Source organism: Salvelinus alpinus, chromosome 3, assembly GCF_045679555.1.
Source record: "Salvelinus alpinus chromosome 3, SLU_Salpinus.1, whole genome shotgun sequence".
Lineage (NCBI taxonomy): Eukaryota > Metazoa > Chordata > Actinopteri > Salmoniformes > Salmonidae > Salvelinus > Salvelinus alpinus.
The window spans coordinates 109,158,830-109,174,347 of record NC_092088.1 but is presented as its reverse complement, the minus strand read 5'-3'; the positions used below and the strand labels follow the sequence as shown (position 1 = coordinate 109,174,347).

Here is a 15,518-nt window from a genome sequence, read left to right as displayed (position 1 = left end):
GAGGAGAGGAGGAGGGGAGGAGATAACAAAGATGCTCATTGAGGAAGGAAGGAAGGAATGAAGGAAGGAAGGGATGGAGGGAGGGGAGAGAGGAGGAGGGAGAGGAGGAGGGAGAGGAGGATGAAGGGGAGGGACGGAGATGCTCCTGATGGGGAAATGCTTGTGTGCAGATCAGTGCAAACAGGGAGAGAGAGAGAGAGAGAGAGAGAGACAGAGAGAGAGCCAGAGAGAGAGCTAGGAGTGTCCAGACTCATATCTGACGGTAGAGACGAGGAGGAGGAAGTAGGTGAGTGTCCAGACTCATATCTGACGGTAGAGATGAGGAGGAGGAACTAGGTGAGTGTCCAGACTCATATCTGACGGTAGAGACGAGGAGGAGGTACTAGGTGAGTGTTCAGACTCATATCTGACGGTAGAGACGAGGAGGAGGAACTAGGTGAGTGTCCAGACTCATATCTGACGGTAGAGACGAGGAGGAGGAACTAGGTGAGTGTCCAGACTCATATCTGACGGTAGAGACGAGGAGGAGGTACTAGGTGAGTGTTCAGACTCATATCTGACAGTAAAGACGAGGAGGAGGAACTAGGTGAGTGTTAAATACTCATATCTGACGGTAGAGACGAGGAGGAACTAGGTGAGTGTCCAGACTCATATCTGACGGTAGAGACGAGGAGGAACTAGGTGAGTGTCCAGACTCATATCTGACAGTAAAGACGAGGAGGAGGAACTAGGTGAGTGTTAAATACTCATATCTGACGGTAGAGACGAGGAGGAGGAACTAGGTGAGTGTCCAGACTCATATCTGACGGTAGAGACGAGGAGGAGGAACTAGGTGAGTGTCCAGACTCATATCTGACGGTAGAGACGAGGAGGAGGTACTAGGTGAGTGTTCAGACTCATATCTGACGGTAGAGACGAGGAGGAGGAACTAGCTGAGTGTCCAGACTCATATCTGACGGTAGAGACGAGGAGAAACTAGGTGAGTGTCCAGACTCATATCTGACAGTAAAGACGAGGAGGAGGAACTAGGTGAGTGTTAAATACTCATATCTGACGGTAGAGACGAGGAGGAGGAACTAGGTGAGTGTCCATACTCATATCTGACGGTAGAGACGAGGAGGAGGAACTAGGTGAGTGTCCAGACTCATATCTGACGGTAGAGACGAGGAGGAGGAACTAGGTGAGTGTCCAGACTCATATCTGACGGTAGAGACGAGGAGGAGGAAGAGTATGAAGGTCAAGACTGCAGTTTATGGAGCAACAAGCTACAGACAGGTAGAGAGGAGGGGGATAGGTAGATTACTGGTTCTACAGACAGGTACAGAGGAGGGGATAGGTAGATTACTGGTTCTACAGACAGGTACAGAGGAGGGGGTAGGTAGATTACTGGTTCTACAGACAGGTACAGAGGAGGGGATAGGTAGATTACTGGTTCTACAGACAGGGACAGAGGAGGGGATAGGTAGATTACTGGTTCTACAGACAGGTAGAGAGGAGGGGATAGGTAGATTACTGGTTCTCCAGACGGGTACAGAGGAGGGGATAGGTAGATTACTGGTTCTACAGACAGGTAGAGAGGAGGGGATAGGTAGATTACTGGTTCTACAGACAGGTACAGAGGAGGGGATAGGTAGATTACTGGTTCTACAGACAGGTACAGAGGAGGGGATAGGTAGATTACTGGTTCTACAGACCGGTACAGAGGAGGGGGTAGGTAGATTACTGGTTCTACAGACAGGTACAGAGGAGAGGGATAGGTAGATTACTGGTTCTACAGACAGGTACAGAGGAGGGGATAGGTAGATTACTGGTTCTACAGACAGGTACAGAGGAGAGGGATAGGTAGATTACTGGTTCTACAGACAGGTACAGAGGAGGGGATAGGTAGATTACTGGTTCTACAGACAGGTAGAGAGGAGGGGGATAGGTAGATTACTGGTTCTACAGACAGGGACAGAGGAGGGGATAGGTGGATTACTGGTTCTACAGACAGGTACAGAGGAGGGGATAGGTAGATTACTGGTTCTACAGACAGGTAGAGAGGAGGGGATAGGTAGATTACTGGTTCTACAGACAGGTACAGAGGAGGGGATAGGTGGATTACTGGTTCTACAGACAGGTACAGAGGAGGGGATAGGTAGATTACTGGTTCTACAGACAGGTACAGAGGAGGGGATAGGTAGATTACTGGTTCTACAGACAGGTACAGAGGAGGGGGATAGGTAGATTACTGGTTCTACAGACAGGTACAGAGGAGGGGATAGGTAGATTACTGGTTCTACAGACAGGGACAGAGGAGGGGATAGGTAGATTACTGGTTCTACAGACAGGTAGAGAGGAGGGGATAGGTAGATTACTGGTTCTACAGACAGGTACAGAGGAGAGGGATAGGTAGATTACTGGTTCTACAGACCGGTACAGAGGAGGGGGTAGGTAGATTACTGGTTCTACAGACAGGTAGAGAGGAGGTAGATTACTGTATTGTTGTCATCCTCAGCCATCCCATGCAGCGCTGTACGTATTCTCTATGTGCCCTGGTAGAGACAGAGGCTGAGACGGAGAGACTGAGAGAGTGAGGCAGGGACTGCAGTGGTTGAATATTTAATGATGAGGAGGAGGCGGGGCTGAGGCTCTCTCATAGCTGTGCCATGTGTAAAAAGAGCAGGGGGAGGCTGTGATTGGTTGGAACACGTAGAGAAAGAGCCTGTCATTGGCTACCTGGCTGGGATGTAACTGTGAGTGGGGTAGAGTTGGAGGAGAACAGAGAGGTGGCAGCACCAGATGGTTTCAGACAGACAGTGAGTCAGTCACATTACCGATCCTACTGTTGTCACTAGGCAGTATCTACATTAACACAGCTTCATACCGTTCCTTTACCAGAGACCTCCCGGAGTATACAGTATTACAGACAGTGAGTTAGTCACACCGATGTCACTAGACAGTATCTACATTAACACAGCTTCATACCGTTCCTTTACCAGAGAGTTCCCGGAGTATACAGTATTACAGACAGTGAGTTAGTCACACCGATGTCACTAGACAGTATCTACATTAACACAGCTTCATACCGTTCCTTTACCAGAGACCTCCCGGAGTATACAGTATTACAGACAGTGAGTTAGTCACACCGATGTCACTAGACAGTATCTACATTAACACAGCTTCATACCGTTCCTTTACCAGAGACCTCCCGGAGTATACAGTATTACAGACAGTGAGTTAGTCACATTACTGATCCTACTGTTGTCACTAGACAGTATCTACATTAACACAGCTTCATACCGTTCCTTTACCAGAGACCTCCCGGAGTATACAGTATTACAGACAGTGAGTCAGTCACATTACCGATCCTACTGTTGTCACTAGACAGTATCTACATTAACACAGCTTCATACCGTTCCTTTACCAGAGACCTCCCGGAGTATACAGTATTACAGACAGTGCACACAAGGGCCACTATCTATTTCCAAACGTAAACAAATAAAAAAAGTATATGCTAACAAATGCTAACCAAGTACTAGTGAATTCCCAATAGCGGACATTAGCTAAATGCTAACCAAGTACTAGTGAATTCCCAATAGCGGACATTAGCTAAATGCTAACAGGAGCAAGGTAACGTAAATGATTTGCAAGGACAGACAGAGTCAATACATGTTAGAATCACCTTTGACAATGATTACAGCTGTAGGTCTTTCTGGGTAAGTCTCTAAGAGCTTTGCAGACCTGGATTGTACAATATATATTCATCTTTTAAAAATTCTTCAAGCTCTGTCAAATTGGTTGTTGTTCATTGCAAGACAACCATTTTCAAGTCTTGCCAGAGATTTTCAAGCAGATTTAAGTCAAAAGTGTAACTGGGCCTCTCAGGAACATTCACTGTCTTCTTGGTAAGTAACTCCTTGTGTTTTAGGTCATTGTCCAACTGAAAGGTGAATTAATTTCCCAGTGTCTGGTATAAAGCAGACTGAACCAGGTTTTTCCTCTGGGATTTGGCCTTGTGTTTTCGGTTATTGTCCAGCTGAAAGGAACATTCATTTCCCAGTGTCTGGTATAAATCAGACTGAACCAGGTTTTTCCTCTGGGATTTTGCCTGTGCTTAGCTCCATTCCATTTCTTTTGTATCCTAAAAAACTCCTTAGTCCATACCGATTACAAGCATACCCATAACATGATGCAGCCACAACTATGATTGAAAATATAAAGAGTGGCACTTAGTGATGTACTGTATTGTATTTGCCCCAAACATAACACTTTGTATTCAGGACAAAAAGTTAATTGCTTAGCCACATTTCTTCCAGTATTACTTTAGTTCCTTGTTGCAAACAGGAAGAATGTTTTGGAATATTTGTATTCTGTAGAGGCGTCCTTCCTAACTCAGTTGCCGGAGAGGAAGGAAACCGCTCAGGGATTTCACCATGAGGCCGATGGTGAATTTAAAACAGTTACAGAGTTTAATGGCTGTGATAGGAGGAAACTGAGGATGGATCAACAACATTGTAATTACTCCACAATACCAACCTAAATGACAGGGTGAAAAGAAGGAAGCCTGTATATTTGTAGTGACTGGGTGTATTGATACTCCATCCAAAGTGTAATAATAACTTCAGCAAGCATAAAGGCATAGATGTTAAAACCAGAGAGAGAACCCCCAGTATCTCTGAGCCTGCTGTCTGATCCTCAGAGAAACAGAGATGTTAAAACCAGAGAGAGAAACCCCAGTATCTCTGAGCCTGCTGTCTGATCCTCAGAGAAACAGAGATGTTAAAACCAGAGAGAGAACCCCCAGTATCTCTGAGCCTGCTGTCTGATCCTCAGAGAAACAGAGATGTTAAAACCAGAGAGAGAACCCCCAGTAGCTCTGAGCCTGCTGTCTGATCCTCAGAGAAACAGAGATGTTAAAACCAGAGAGAGAACCCCCCGTAGCTCTGAGCCTGCTGTCTGATCCTCAGAGAAACAGAGATGTTAAAACCAGAGAGAGAACCCCCCGTAGCTCTGAGCCTGCTGTCTGATCCTCAGAGAAACAGAGATGTTAAAACCAGAGAGAGAACCCCCCGTAGCTCTGAGCCTGCTGTCTGATCCTCAGAGAAACAGAGATGTTAAAACCAGAGAGAGAACCCCCAGTAGCTCTGAGCCTGCTGTCTGATCCTCAGAGAAACAGAGATGTTAAAACCAGAGAGAGAACCCCCAGTAGCTCTGAGCCTGCTGTCTGATCCTCAGAGAAACAGAGATGTTAAAACCAGAGAGAGAAACCCCAGTAGCTCTGAGCCTGCTGTCTGATCCTCAGAGAAACAGAGATGTTAAAACCAGAGAGAGAACCCCCAGTATCTCTGAGCCTGCTGTCTGATCCTCAGAGAAACAGAGATGTTAAAACCAGAGAGAGAACCCCCAGTATCTCTGAGCCTGCTGTCTGATCCTCAGAGAAACAGAGATGTTAAAACCAGAGAGAGAAACCCCAGTATCTCTGAGCCTGCTGTCTGATCCTCAGAGAAACAGAGATGTTAAAACCAGAGAGAGAACCCCCCGTAGCTCTGAGCCTGCTGTCTGATCCTCAGAGAAACAGAGATGTTAAAACCAGAGAGAGAAACCCCAGTAGCTCTGAGCCTGCTGTCTGATCCTCAGAGAAACAGAGATGTTAAAACCAGAGAGAGAAACCCCCGTAGCTCTGAGCCTGCTGTCTGATCCTCAGAGAAACAGAGATGTTAAAACCAGAGAGAGAAACCCCAGTATCTCTGAGCCTGCTGTCTGATCCTCAGAGAAACAGAGGTGTTAAAACCAGAGAGAGAAACCCCAGTACCTCTGAGCCTGCTGTCTGATCCTCAGAGAAACAGAGATGTTAAAACCAGAGAGAGAAACCCCAGTATCTCTGAGCCTGCTGTCTGATCCTCAGAGAAACAGAGATGTTAAAACCAGAGAGAGAAACCCCAGTAGCTCTGAGCCTGCTGTCTGATCCTCAGAGAAACAGAGATGTTAAAACCAGAGAGAGAACCCCCCGTAGCTCTGAGCCTGCTGTCTGATCCTCAGAGAAACAGAGATGTTAAAACCAGAGAGAGAACCCCCCGTAGCTCTGAGCCTGCTGTCTGATCCTCAGAGAAACAGAGATGTTAAAACCAGAGAGAGAAACCCCAGTAGCTCTGAGCCTGCTGTCTGATCCTCAGAGAAACAGAGATGTTAAAACCAGAGAGAGAACCCCCCGTAGCTCTGAGCCTGCTGTCTGATCCTCAGAGAAACAGAGATGTTAAAACCAGAGAGAGAAACCCCAGTAGCTCTGAGCCTGCTGTCTGATCCTCAGAGAAACAGAGATGTTAAAACCAGAGAGAGAACCCCCCGTAGCTCTGAGCCTGCTGTCTGATCCTCAGAGAAACAGAGATGTTAAAACCAGAGAGAGAACCCCCAGTAGCTCTGAGCCTGCTGTCTGATCCTCAGAGAAACAGAGATGTTAAAACCAGAGAGAGAACCCCCCGTAGCTCTGAGCCTGCTGTCTGATCCTCAGAGAAACAGAGATGTTAAAACCAGAGAGAGAAACCCCAGTAGCTCTGAGCCTGCTGTCTGATCCTCAGAGAAACAGAGATGTTAAAACCAGAGAGAGAAACCCCAGTAGCTCTGAGCCTGCTGTCTGATCCTCAGAGAAACAGAGATGTTAAAACCAGAGAGAGAAACCCCAGTAGCTCTGAGCCTGCTGTCTGATCCTCAGAGAAACAGAGATGTTAAAACCAGAGAGAGAACCCCCCGTAGCTCTGAGCCTGCTGTCTGATCCTCAGAGAAACAGAGATGTTAAAACCAGAGAGAGAACCCCCCGTAGCTCTGAGCCTGCTGTCTGATCCTCAGAGAAACAGAGATGTTAAAACCAGAGAGAGAAACCCCAGTATCTCTGAGCCTGCTGTCTGATCCTCAGAGAAACAGAGATGTTAAAACCAGAGAGAGAAACCCCAGTATCTCTGAGCCTGCTGTCTGATCCTCAGAGAAACAGAGATGTTAAAACCAGAGAGAGAAACCCCAGTAGCTCTGAGCCTGCTGTCTGATCCTCAGAGAAACAGAGATGTTAAAACCAGAGAGAGAAACCCCAGTATCTCTGAGCCTGCTGTCTGATCCTCAGAGAAACAGAGATGTTAAAACCAGAGAGAGAAACCCCAGTATCTCTGAGCCTGCTGTCTGATCCTCAGAGAAACAGAGATGTTAAAACCAGAGAGAGAACCCCCAGTAGCTCTGAGCCTGCTGTCTGATCCTCAGAGAAACAGAGATGTTAAAACCAGAGAGAGAACCCCCAGTAGCTCTGAGCCTGCTGTCTGATCCTCAGAGAAACAGAGATGTTAAAACCAGAGAGAGAAACCCCAGTAGCTCTGAGCCTGCTGTCTGATCCTCAGAGAAACAGAGATGTTAAAACCAGAGAGAGAACCCCCAGTATCTCTGAGCCTGCTGTCTGATCCTCAGAGAAACAGAGATGTTAAAACCAGAGAGAGAACCCCCAGTATCTCTGAGCCTGCTGTCTGATCCTCAGAGAAACAGAGATGTTAAAACCAGAGAGAGAAACCCCAGTATCTCTGAGCCTGCTGTCTGATCCTCAGAGAAACAGAGATGTTAAAACCAGAGAGAGAACCCCCCGTAGCTCTGAGCCTGCTGTCTGATCCTCAGAGAAACAGAGATGTTAAAACCAGAGAGAGAAACCCCAGTAGCTCTGAGCCTGCTGTCTGATCCTCAGAGAAACAGAGATGTTAAAACCAGAGAGAGAAACCCCCGTAGCTCTGAGCCTGCTGTCTGATCCTCAGAGAAACAGAGATGTTAAAACCAGAGAGAGAACCCCCAGTATCTCTGAGCCTGCTGTCTGATCCTCAGAGAAACAGAGATGTTAAAACCAGAGAGAGAAACCCCAGTATCTCTGAGCCTGCTGTCTGATCCTCAGAGAAACAGAGATGTTAAAACCAGAGAGAGAAACCCCCGTAGCTCTGAGCCTGCTGTCTGATCCTCAGAGAAACAGAGATGTTAAAACCAGAGAGAGAACCCCCCGTAGCTCTGAGCCTGCTGTCTGATCCTCAGAGAAACAGAGATGTTAAAACCAGAGAGAGAAACCCCAGTAGCTCTGAGCCTGCTGTCTGATCCTCAGAGAAACAGAGATGTTAAAACCAGAGAGAGAACCCCCAGTAGCTCTGAGCCTGCTGTCTGATCCTCAGAGAAACAGAGATGTTAAAACCAGAGAGAGAACCCCCCGTAGCTCTGAGCCTGCTGTCTGATCCTCAGAGAAACAGAGATGTTAAAACCAGAGAGAGAAACCCCAGTAGCTCTGAGCCTGCTGTCTGATCCTCAGAGAAACAGAGATGTTAAAACCAGAGAGAGAAACCCCAGTAGCTCTGAGCCTGCTGTCTGATCCTCAGAGAAACAGAGATGTTAAAACCAGAGAGAGAAACCCCAGTATCTCTGAGCCTGCTGTCTGATCCTCAGAGAAACAGAGATGTTAAAACCAGAGAGAGAAACCCCAGTATCTCTGAGCCTGCTGTCTGATCCTCAGAGAAACAGAGATGTTAAAACCAGAGAGAGAAACCCCAGTAGCTCTGAGCCTGCTGTCTGATCCTCAGAGAAACAGAGATGTTAAAACCAGAGAGAGAAACCCCAGTATCTCTGAGCCTGCTGTCTGATCCTCAGAGAAACAGAGATGTTAAAACCAGAGAGAGAAACCCCAGTAGATCTGAGCCTGCTGTCTGATCCTCAGAGAAACAGAGATGTTAAAACCAGAGAGAGAAACCCCAGTATCTCTGAGCCAGCTGTCTGATCATCAGAGAAACAGAGATGTTAAAACCAGAGAGAGAAACCCCAGTATCTCTGAGCCTGCTGTCTGATCCTCAGAGAAACAGAGATGTTAAAACCAGAGAGAGAAACCCCAGTAGATCTGAGCCTGCTGTCTGATCCTCAGAGAAACAGAGATGTTAAAACCAGAGAGAGAAACCCCAGTATCTCTGAGCCTGCTGTCTGATCCTCAGAGAAACAGAGATGTTAAAACCAGAGAGAGAACCCCCCGTAGCTCTGAGCCTGCTGTCTGATCCTCAGAGAAACAGAGATGTTAAAACCAGAGAGAGAAACCCCAGTAGCTCTGAACCTGCTATCTGATCCTCAGAGAAACAGAGATGTTAAAACCAGAGAGAGAACCCCCAGTATCTCTGAGCCTGCTGTCTGATCCTCAGAGAAACAGAGATGTTAAAACCAGAGAGAGAAACCACAGTATCTCTGAGCCTGCTGTCTGATCATCAGAGAAACAGAGATGTTAAAACCAGAGAGAGAACCCCCCGTAGCTCTGAGCCTGCTGTCTGATCCTCAGAGAAACAGAGATGTTAAAACCAGAGAGAGAAACCCCAGTAGCTCTGAGCCTGCTGTCTGATCCTCAGAGAAACAGAGATGTTAAAACCAGAGAGAGAACCCCCCGTAGCTCTGAGCCTGCTGTCTGATCCTCAGAGAAACAGAGATGTTAAAACCAGAGAGAGAAACCCCAGTAGCTCTGAGCCTGCTGTCTGATCCTCAGAGAAACAGAGATGTTAAAACCAGAGAGAGAACCCCCCGTAGCTCTGAGCCTGCTGTCTGATCATCAGAGAAACAGAGATGTTAAAACCAGAGAGAGAACCCCCAGTAGCTCTGAGCCTGCTGTCTGATCCTCAGAGAAACAGAGATGTTAAAACCAGAGAGAGAAACCCCAGTAGCTCTGAGCCTGCTGTCTGATCCTCAGAGAAACAGAGATGTTAAAACCAGAGAGAGAAACCCCAGTAGATCTGAGCCTGCTGTCTGATCCTCAGAGAAACAGAGATGTTAAAACCAGAGAGAGAACCCCCCGTAGCTCTGAGCCTGCTGTCTGATCCTCAGAGAAACAGAGATGTTAAAACCAGAGAGAGAAACCCCAGTAGCTCTGAGCCTGCTGTCTGATCATCAGAGAAACAGAGATGTTAAAACCAGAGAGAGAACCCCCAGTAGCTCTGAGCCTGCTGTCTGATCCTCAGAGAAACAGAGATGTTAAAACCAGAGAGAGAAACCCCAGTATCTCTGAGCCTGCTGTCTGATCCTCAGAGAAACAGAGATGTTAAAACCAGAGAGAGAAACCCCAGTAGCTCTGAGCCTGCTGTCTGATCCTCAGAGAAACAGAGATGTTAAAACCAGAGAGAGAAACCCCAGTATCTCTGAGCCTGCTGTCTGATCCTCAGAGAAACAGAGATGTTAAAACCAGAGAGAGAACCCCCCGTAGCTCTGAGCCTGCTGTCTGATCCTCAGAGAAACAGAGATGTTAAAACCAGAGAGAGAAACCCCAGTAGCTCTGAGCCTGCTGTCTGATCCTCAGAGAAACAAGAGCTTCTCTTACTAATGCTACTACAGAGGATTAGAAGGTAACACTAAAGTCACAGACCAGGGGAGAGGAAGACCTAAAGAGAAGCTCATCCCTGCTGTCTCTGTAAGTCTCTCACCACCCTGCACTGGGATCCACAGCATTACAGGACTCCTGGGTATTTCTGGATGTGAAAGAAAGACAGTACAGTTCTCTAACATCAAAGAGAGCTTTGGGATCTCAGCTCTGTCAGGTCCTATGTGTTTAATGAGCTTCCTCTGGCAGCAGCAGATTACACTGAGATGATGTGGCCCCAGGCTGGATAATCACTGTATTATACTGTTACTGTACTGCAGGTTATAATACTAAACACACCGATCCAACAGAAACCTCTCTACACACAGCCTATGGGCCCTGGTCAGAGGTAGAGTATAGGGGACAGGCCTCTGATCCAACAGAAACCTCTCTACACGCAGCCTGTGGGCCCTGGTCAGAGGTAGAGTATAGGGGACAGGCCTCTGATCCAACAGAAACCTCTCTACACGCAGCCTGTGGGCCCTGGTCAGAGGTAGAGTATAGGGGACAGGCCTCTGATCCAACAGAAACCTCTCTACACGCAGCCTGTGGGCCCTGGTCAGAGGTAGAGTATAGGGGACAGGCCTCTGATCCAACAGAAACCTCTCTACACGCAGCCTGTGGGCCCTGGTCAGAGGTAGAGTATAGGGGACAGGCCTCTGATCCAACAGAAACCTCTCTACACGCAGCCTGTGGGCCCTGGTCAGAGGTAGAGTATAGGGGACAGGCCTCTGATCCAACAGAAACCTCTCTACACACAGCCTATGGGCCCTGGTCAGAGGTAGAGTATAGGGGACAGGCCTCTGATCCAACAGAAACCTCTCTACACACAGCCTATGGGCCCTGGTCAGAGGTAGAGTATAGGGGACAGGCCTCTGATCCAACAGAAACCTCTCTACACACAGCCTATGGGCCCTGGTCAGAGGTAGAGTATAGGGGACAGGCCTCTGATCCAACAGAAACCTCTCTACACACAGCCTATGGGCTCTGGTCAGTAGAGTATAGGGGACAGGCCTCTGATCCAACAGAAACCTCTCTACACACAGCCTGTGGGCCCTGGTCAGAGGTAGAGTATAGGGGACAGGCCTCTGATCCAACAGAAACCTCTCTACACACAGCCTACGGGCCCTGGTCAGAGGTAGAGTATAGGGGACAGGCCTCTGATCCAACAGAACACCACATATCACAGTAGTTAGTACATTCATCTTCAGATAGCTAGGTGGTACAACCAGATATCACAGTCATAGTAAGTACATCAACTGATAAACAGTCATGATGTCCAGTTTTAACACTGTGTCTGATCAGACATTAACTGAGAATGGATTGGTCCCGTCCTTGTCAAAAGCGGTTGTTTCCTTAGCTATAGCCTTTATAGAATTAAGTAAGTAAATAAGAATGTGTTCCTTACTGACTTGCCTAGTTAAAAAAGGTTAAATAAAACATTTGTATTGTAGTTGTATGTTTTGTGAGACAGTTCTCAGAGAGAAGGTCCTCTTCAACAACGGTTACCCACATGACTGTGATGTTGATCTCTGAGTCCCTCTAGTGGTCATCCAGAGACCCTGCACCCTGCTACTGAACGATCTAGGATCAGGTCTGTGTGTTGATCTCTGAGTCCCTCTAGTGGTCATCCAGAGACCCTGCACCCTGCTACTGAACGATCTAGGATCAGGTCTGTGTGTTGATCTCTGAGTCCCTCTAGTGGCCATCCAGAGACCCTGCACCCTGCTACTGAACGATCTAGGATCAGGTCTGTGTGTTGATCTCTGAGTCCCTCTAGTGGCCGTCCAGAGACCCTGCACCCTGCTACTGAACGATCTAGGATCAGGTCTGTGTGTTGATCTCTGAGTCCCTCTAGTGGTCATCCAGAGACCCTGCACCCTGCTACTGAACGATCTAGGATCAGGTCTGTGTGTTGATCTCTGAGTCCCTCTAGTGGTCATCCAGAGACCCTGCACCCTGCTACTGAACGATCTAGGATCAGGTCTGTGTGTTGATCTCTGAGTCCCTCTAGTGGTCATCCAGAGACCCTGCACGCTGCTACTGAACGATCTAGGATCAGGTCTGTGTGTTGATCTCTGAGTCCCTCTAGTGGTCATCCAGAGACCCTGCACCCTGCTACTGAACGATCTAGGATCAGGTCTGTGTGTTGATCTCTGAGTCCCTCTAGTGGTCATCCAGAAACCCTGCACCCTGCTACTGAACGATCTAGGATCAGGTCTGTGTGTTGATCTCTGAGTCCCTCTAGTGGCCATCCAGAGACCCTGCACCCTGCTACTGAACGATCTAGGATCAGGTCTGTGTGTTGATCTCTGAGTCCCTCTAGTGGCCGTCCAGAGAACCTGCACCCTGCTACTGAACGATCTAGGATCAGGTCTGTGTGTTGATCTCTGAGTCCCTCTAGTGGTCATCCAGAGACCCTGCACCCTGCTACTGAACGATCTAGGATCAGGTCTGTGTGTTGATCTCTGAGTCCCTCTAGTGGCCGTCCAGAGACCCTGCACCCTGCTACTGAACGATCTAGGATCAGGTCTGTGTGTTGATCTCTGAGTCCCTCTAGTGGTCATCCAGAGACCCTGCACCCTGCTACTGAACGATCTAGGATCAGGTCTGTGTGTTGATCTCTGAGTCCCTCTAGTGGTCATCCAGAGACCCTGCACCCTGCTACTGAACGATCTAGGATCAGGTCTGTGTGTTGAGTGCATCATAACAACGGGATTACAACCTCTGACCATGGCACTGTGACTGGTTCACTCAAAATGGCTGACATGATCTCAGTAGGAGAGAGTGGGTTATACGAGATAGGTTACAGGGCTATAACATTAGGTGGATAGATATAGGAGAGAGAGGGTTATACGAGATAGGTTACAGGGCTATAACATTAGGTGGATAGATATAGGAGAGAGAGGGGGTTATATGAGATAGGTTACAGGGCTATAACATTAGGTGGATAGATATAGGAGAGAGAGGGTTATACGAGATAGGTTACAGGGCTATAACATTAGGTGGATAGATATAGGAGAGAGAGGGTTATACGAGATAGGTTACAGGGCTATAACATTAGGTGGATAGATATAGGAGAGAGAGTGGGTTATACGAGATAAGTTACAGGGCTATAACATTAGGTGGATAGATATAGGAGAGAGGGGGTTATACGAGATAAGATACAGGGCAATAACATTAGGTGGATAGATATAGGAGAGAGAGGGTTATACGAGATAGGTTACAGGGCTATAACATTAGGTGGATAGATATAGGAGAGAGGGTTAGATGAGATAGGTTACAGGGCTATAACATTAGGTGGATAGATATAGGAGAGAGAGAGGGTTATATGAGATAGGTTACAGGGCTATAACATTAGGTGGATAGATATAGGAGAGAGGGGGTTATACGAGATAGGTTACAGGGCTATAACATTAGATGGATAGATATAGGAGAGAGACAGGGTTATATGAGATAGGTTACAGGGCTATAACATTAGGTGGATAGATATAGGAGAGAGACAGGGTTATATGAGATAGGTTACAGGGCTATAACATTAGGTGGATAGATATAGGAGAGAGAGAGGGTTATATGAGATAGGTTACAGGGCTATAACATTAGGTGGATAGATATAGTAGAGAGAGGGTTATACGAGATAAGATACAGGGCAATAACATTAGGTGGATAGATATAGTAGAGAGAGGGTTATACGAGATAGGTTACAGGGCTATACCATTAGGTGGATAGATATAGGAGAGAGAGGGTTATATGAGATAAGTTACAGGGCTATAACATTAGGTGGATAGATATAGTAGAGAGAGGGTTATACGAGATAAGATACAGGGCAATAACATTAGGTGGATAGATATAGGAGAGAGAGGGTTATATGAGATAGGTTACAGGGCTATACCATTAGATGGATAGATATAGGAGAGAGAGGGTTATATGAGATAGGTTACAGGGCTATAACATTAGGTGGATAGATATAGGAGATAGAGTGGGTTATATGAGATAGGTTACAGGGCTATAACATTAGGTGGATAGATATAGGAGAGAGAGAGGGTTATATGAGATAGGTTACAGGGCTATACCATTAGATGGATAGATATAGGAGAGAGAGGGTTATATGAGATAGGTTACAGGGCTATAACATTAGGTGGATAGATATAGGAGAGAGGGTTATATGAGATAGGTTACAGGGCTATAACATTAGGTGGATAGATATAGGAGAGAGAGGGTTATATGAGATAGGTTACAGGGCTATACCATTAGATGGATAGATATAGGAGAGAGAGGGTTATATGAGATAGGTTACAGGGCTATAACATTAGGTGGATAGATATAGGAGATAGAGAGGGTTATATGAGATAGGTTACAGGGCTATAACATTAGGTGGATAGATATAGGAGAGAGAGAGGGTTATATGAGATAGGTTACAGGGCTATAACATTAGGTGGATAGATATAGGAGAGAGAGAGGGTTATATGAGATAGGTTACAGGGCTATAACATTAGATGGATAGATATAGGAGAGAGAGGGTTAGATGAGATAGGTTACAGGGCTATAACATTAGGTGGATAGATATAGGAGAGAGGGTTAGATGAGATAGGTTACAGGGCTATAACATTAGGTGGATAGATATAGGAGAGAGGGTTATATGAGATAGGTTACAGGGCTATAACATTAGGAGATAGGTTACAGGGCTATAACATTAGGTGGATAGATATAGGAGAGAGGGTTAGATGAGATAGGTTACAGGGCTATAACATTAGGTGGATAGATATAGGAGAGAGAGAGGGTTATATGAGATAGGTTACAGGGCTATAACATTAGGTGGATAGATATAGGAGAGGGTTATATGAGATAGGTTACAGGGCTATAACATTAGGTGGATAGATATAGGAGAGAGAGAGGGTTATAGGAGATAGGTTACAGGGCTATAACATTAGATGGATAGATATAGGAGAGAGGGTTAGATGAGATAGGTTACAGGGCTATAACATTAGGTGGATAGATATAGGAGAGAGGGTTAGATGAGATAGGTTACAGGGCTATAACATTAGGTGGATAGATATAGGAGAGAGAGAGGGTTATATGAGATAGGTTACAGGGCTATAACATTAGGTGGATAGATATAGGAGAGGGTTATATGAGATAGGTTACAGGG

At 46.6% G+C, this 15,518-nt stretch overlaps 1 protein-coding gene across 3 annotated transcripts in view; it reads right to left on the bottom strand.

Moving 5' to 3' along the window:
• The window catches only part of LOC139571681 (ankyrin-3-like), a 408,808-nt gene that overhangs the window by 291,720 nt on the left and 101,570 nt on the right, over positions 1–15,518 (bottom strand). The window lies entirely within an intron of this gene.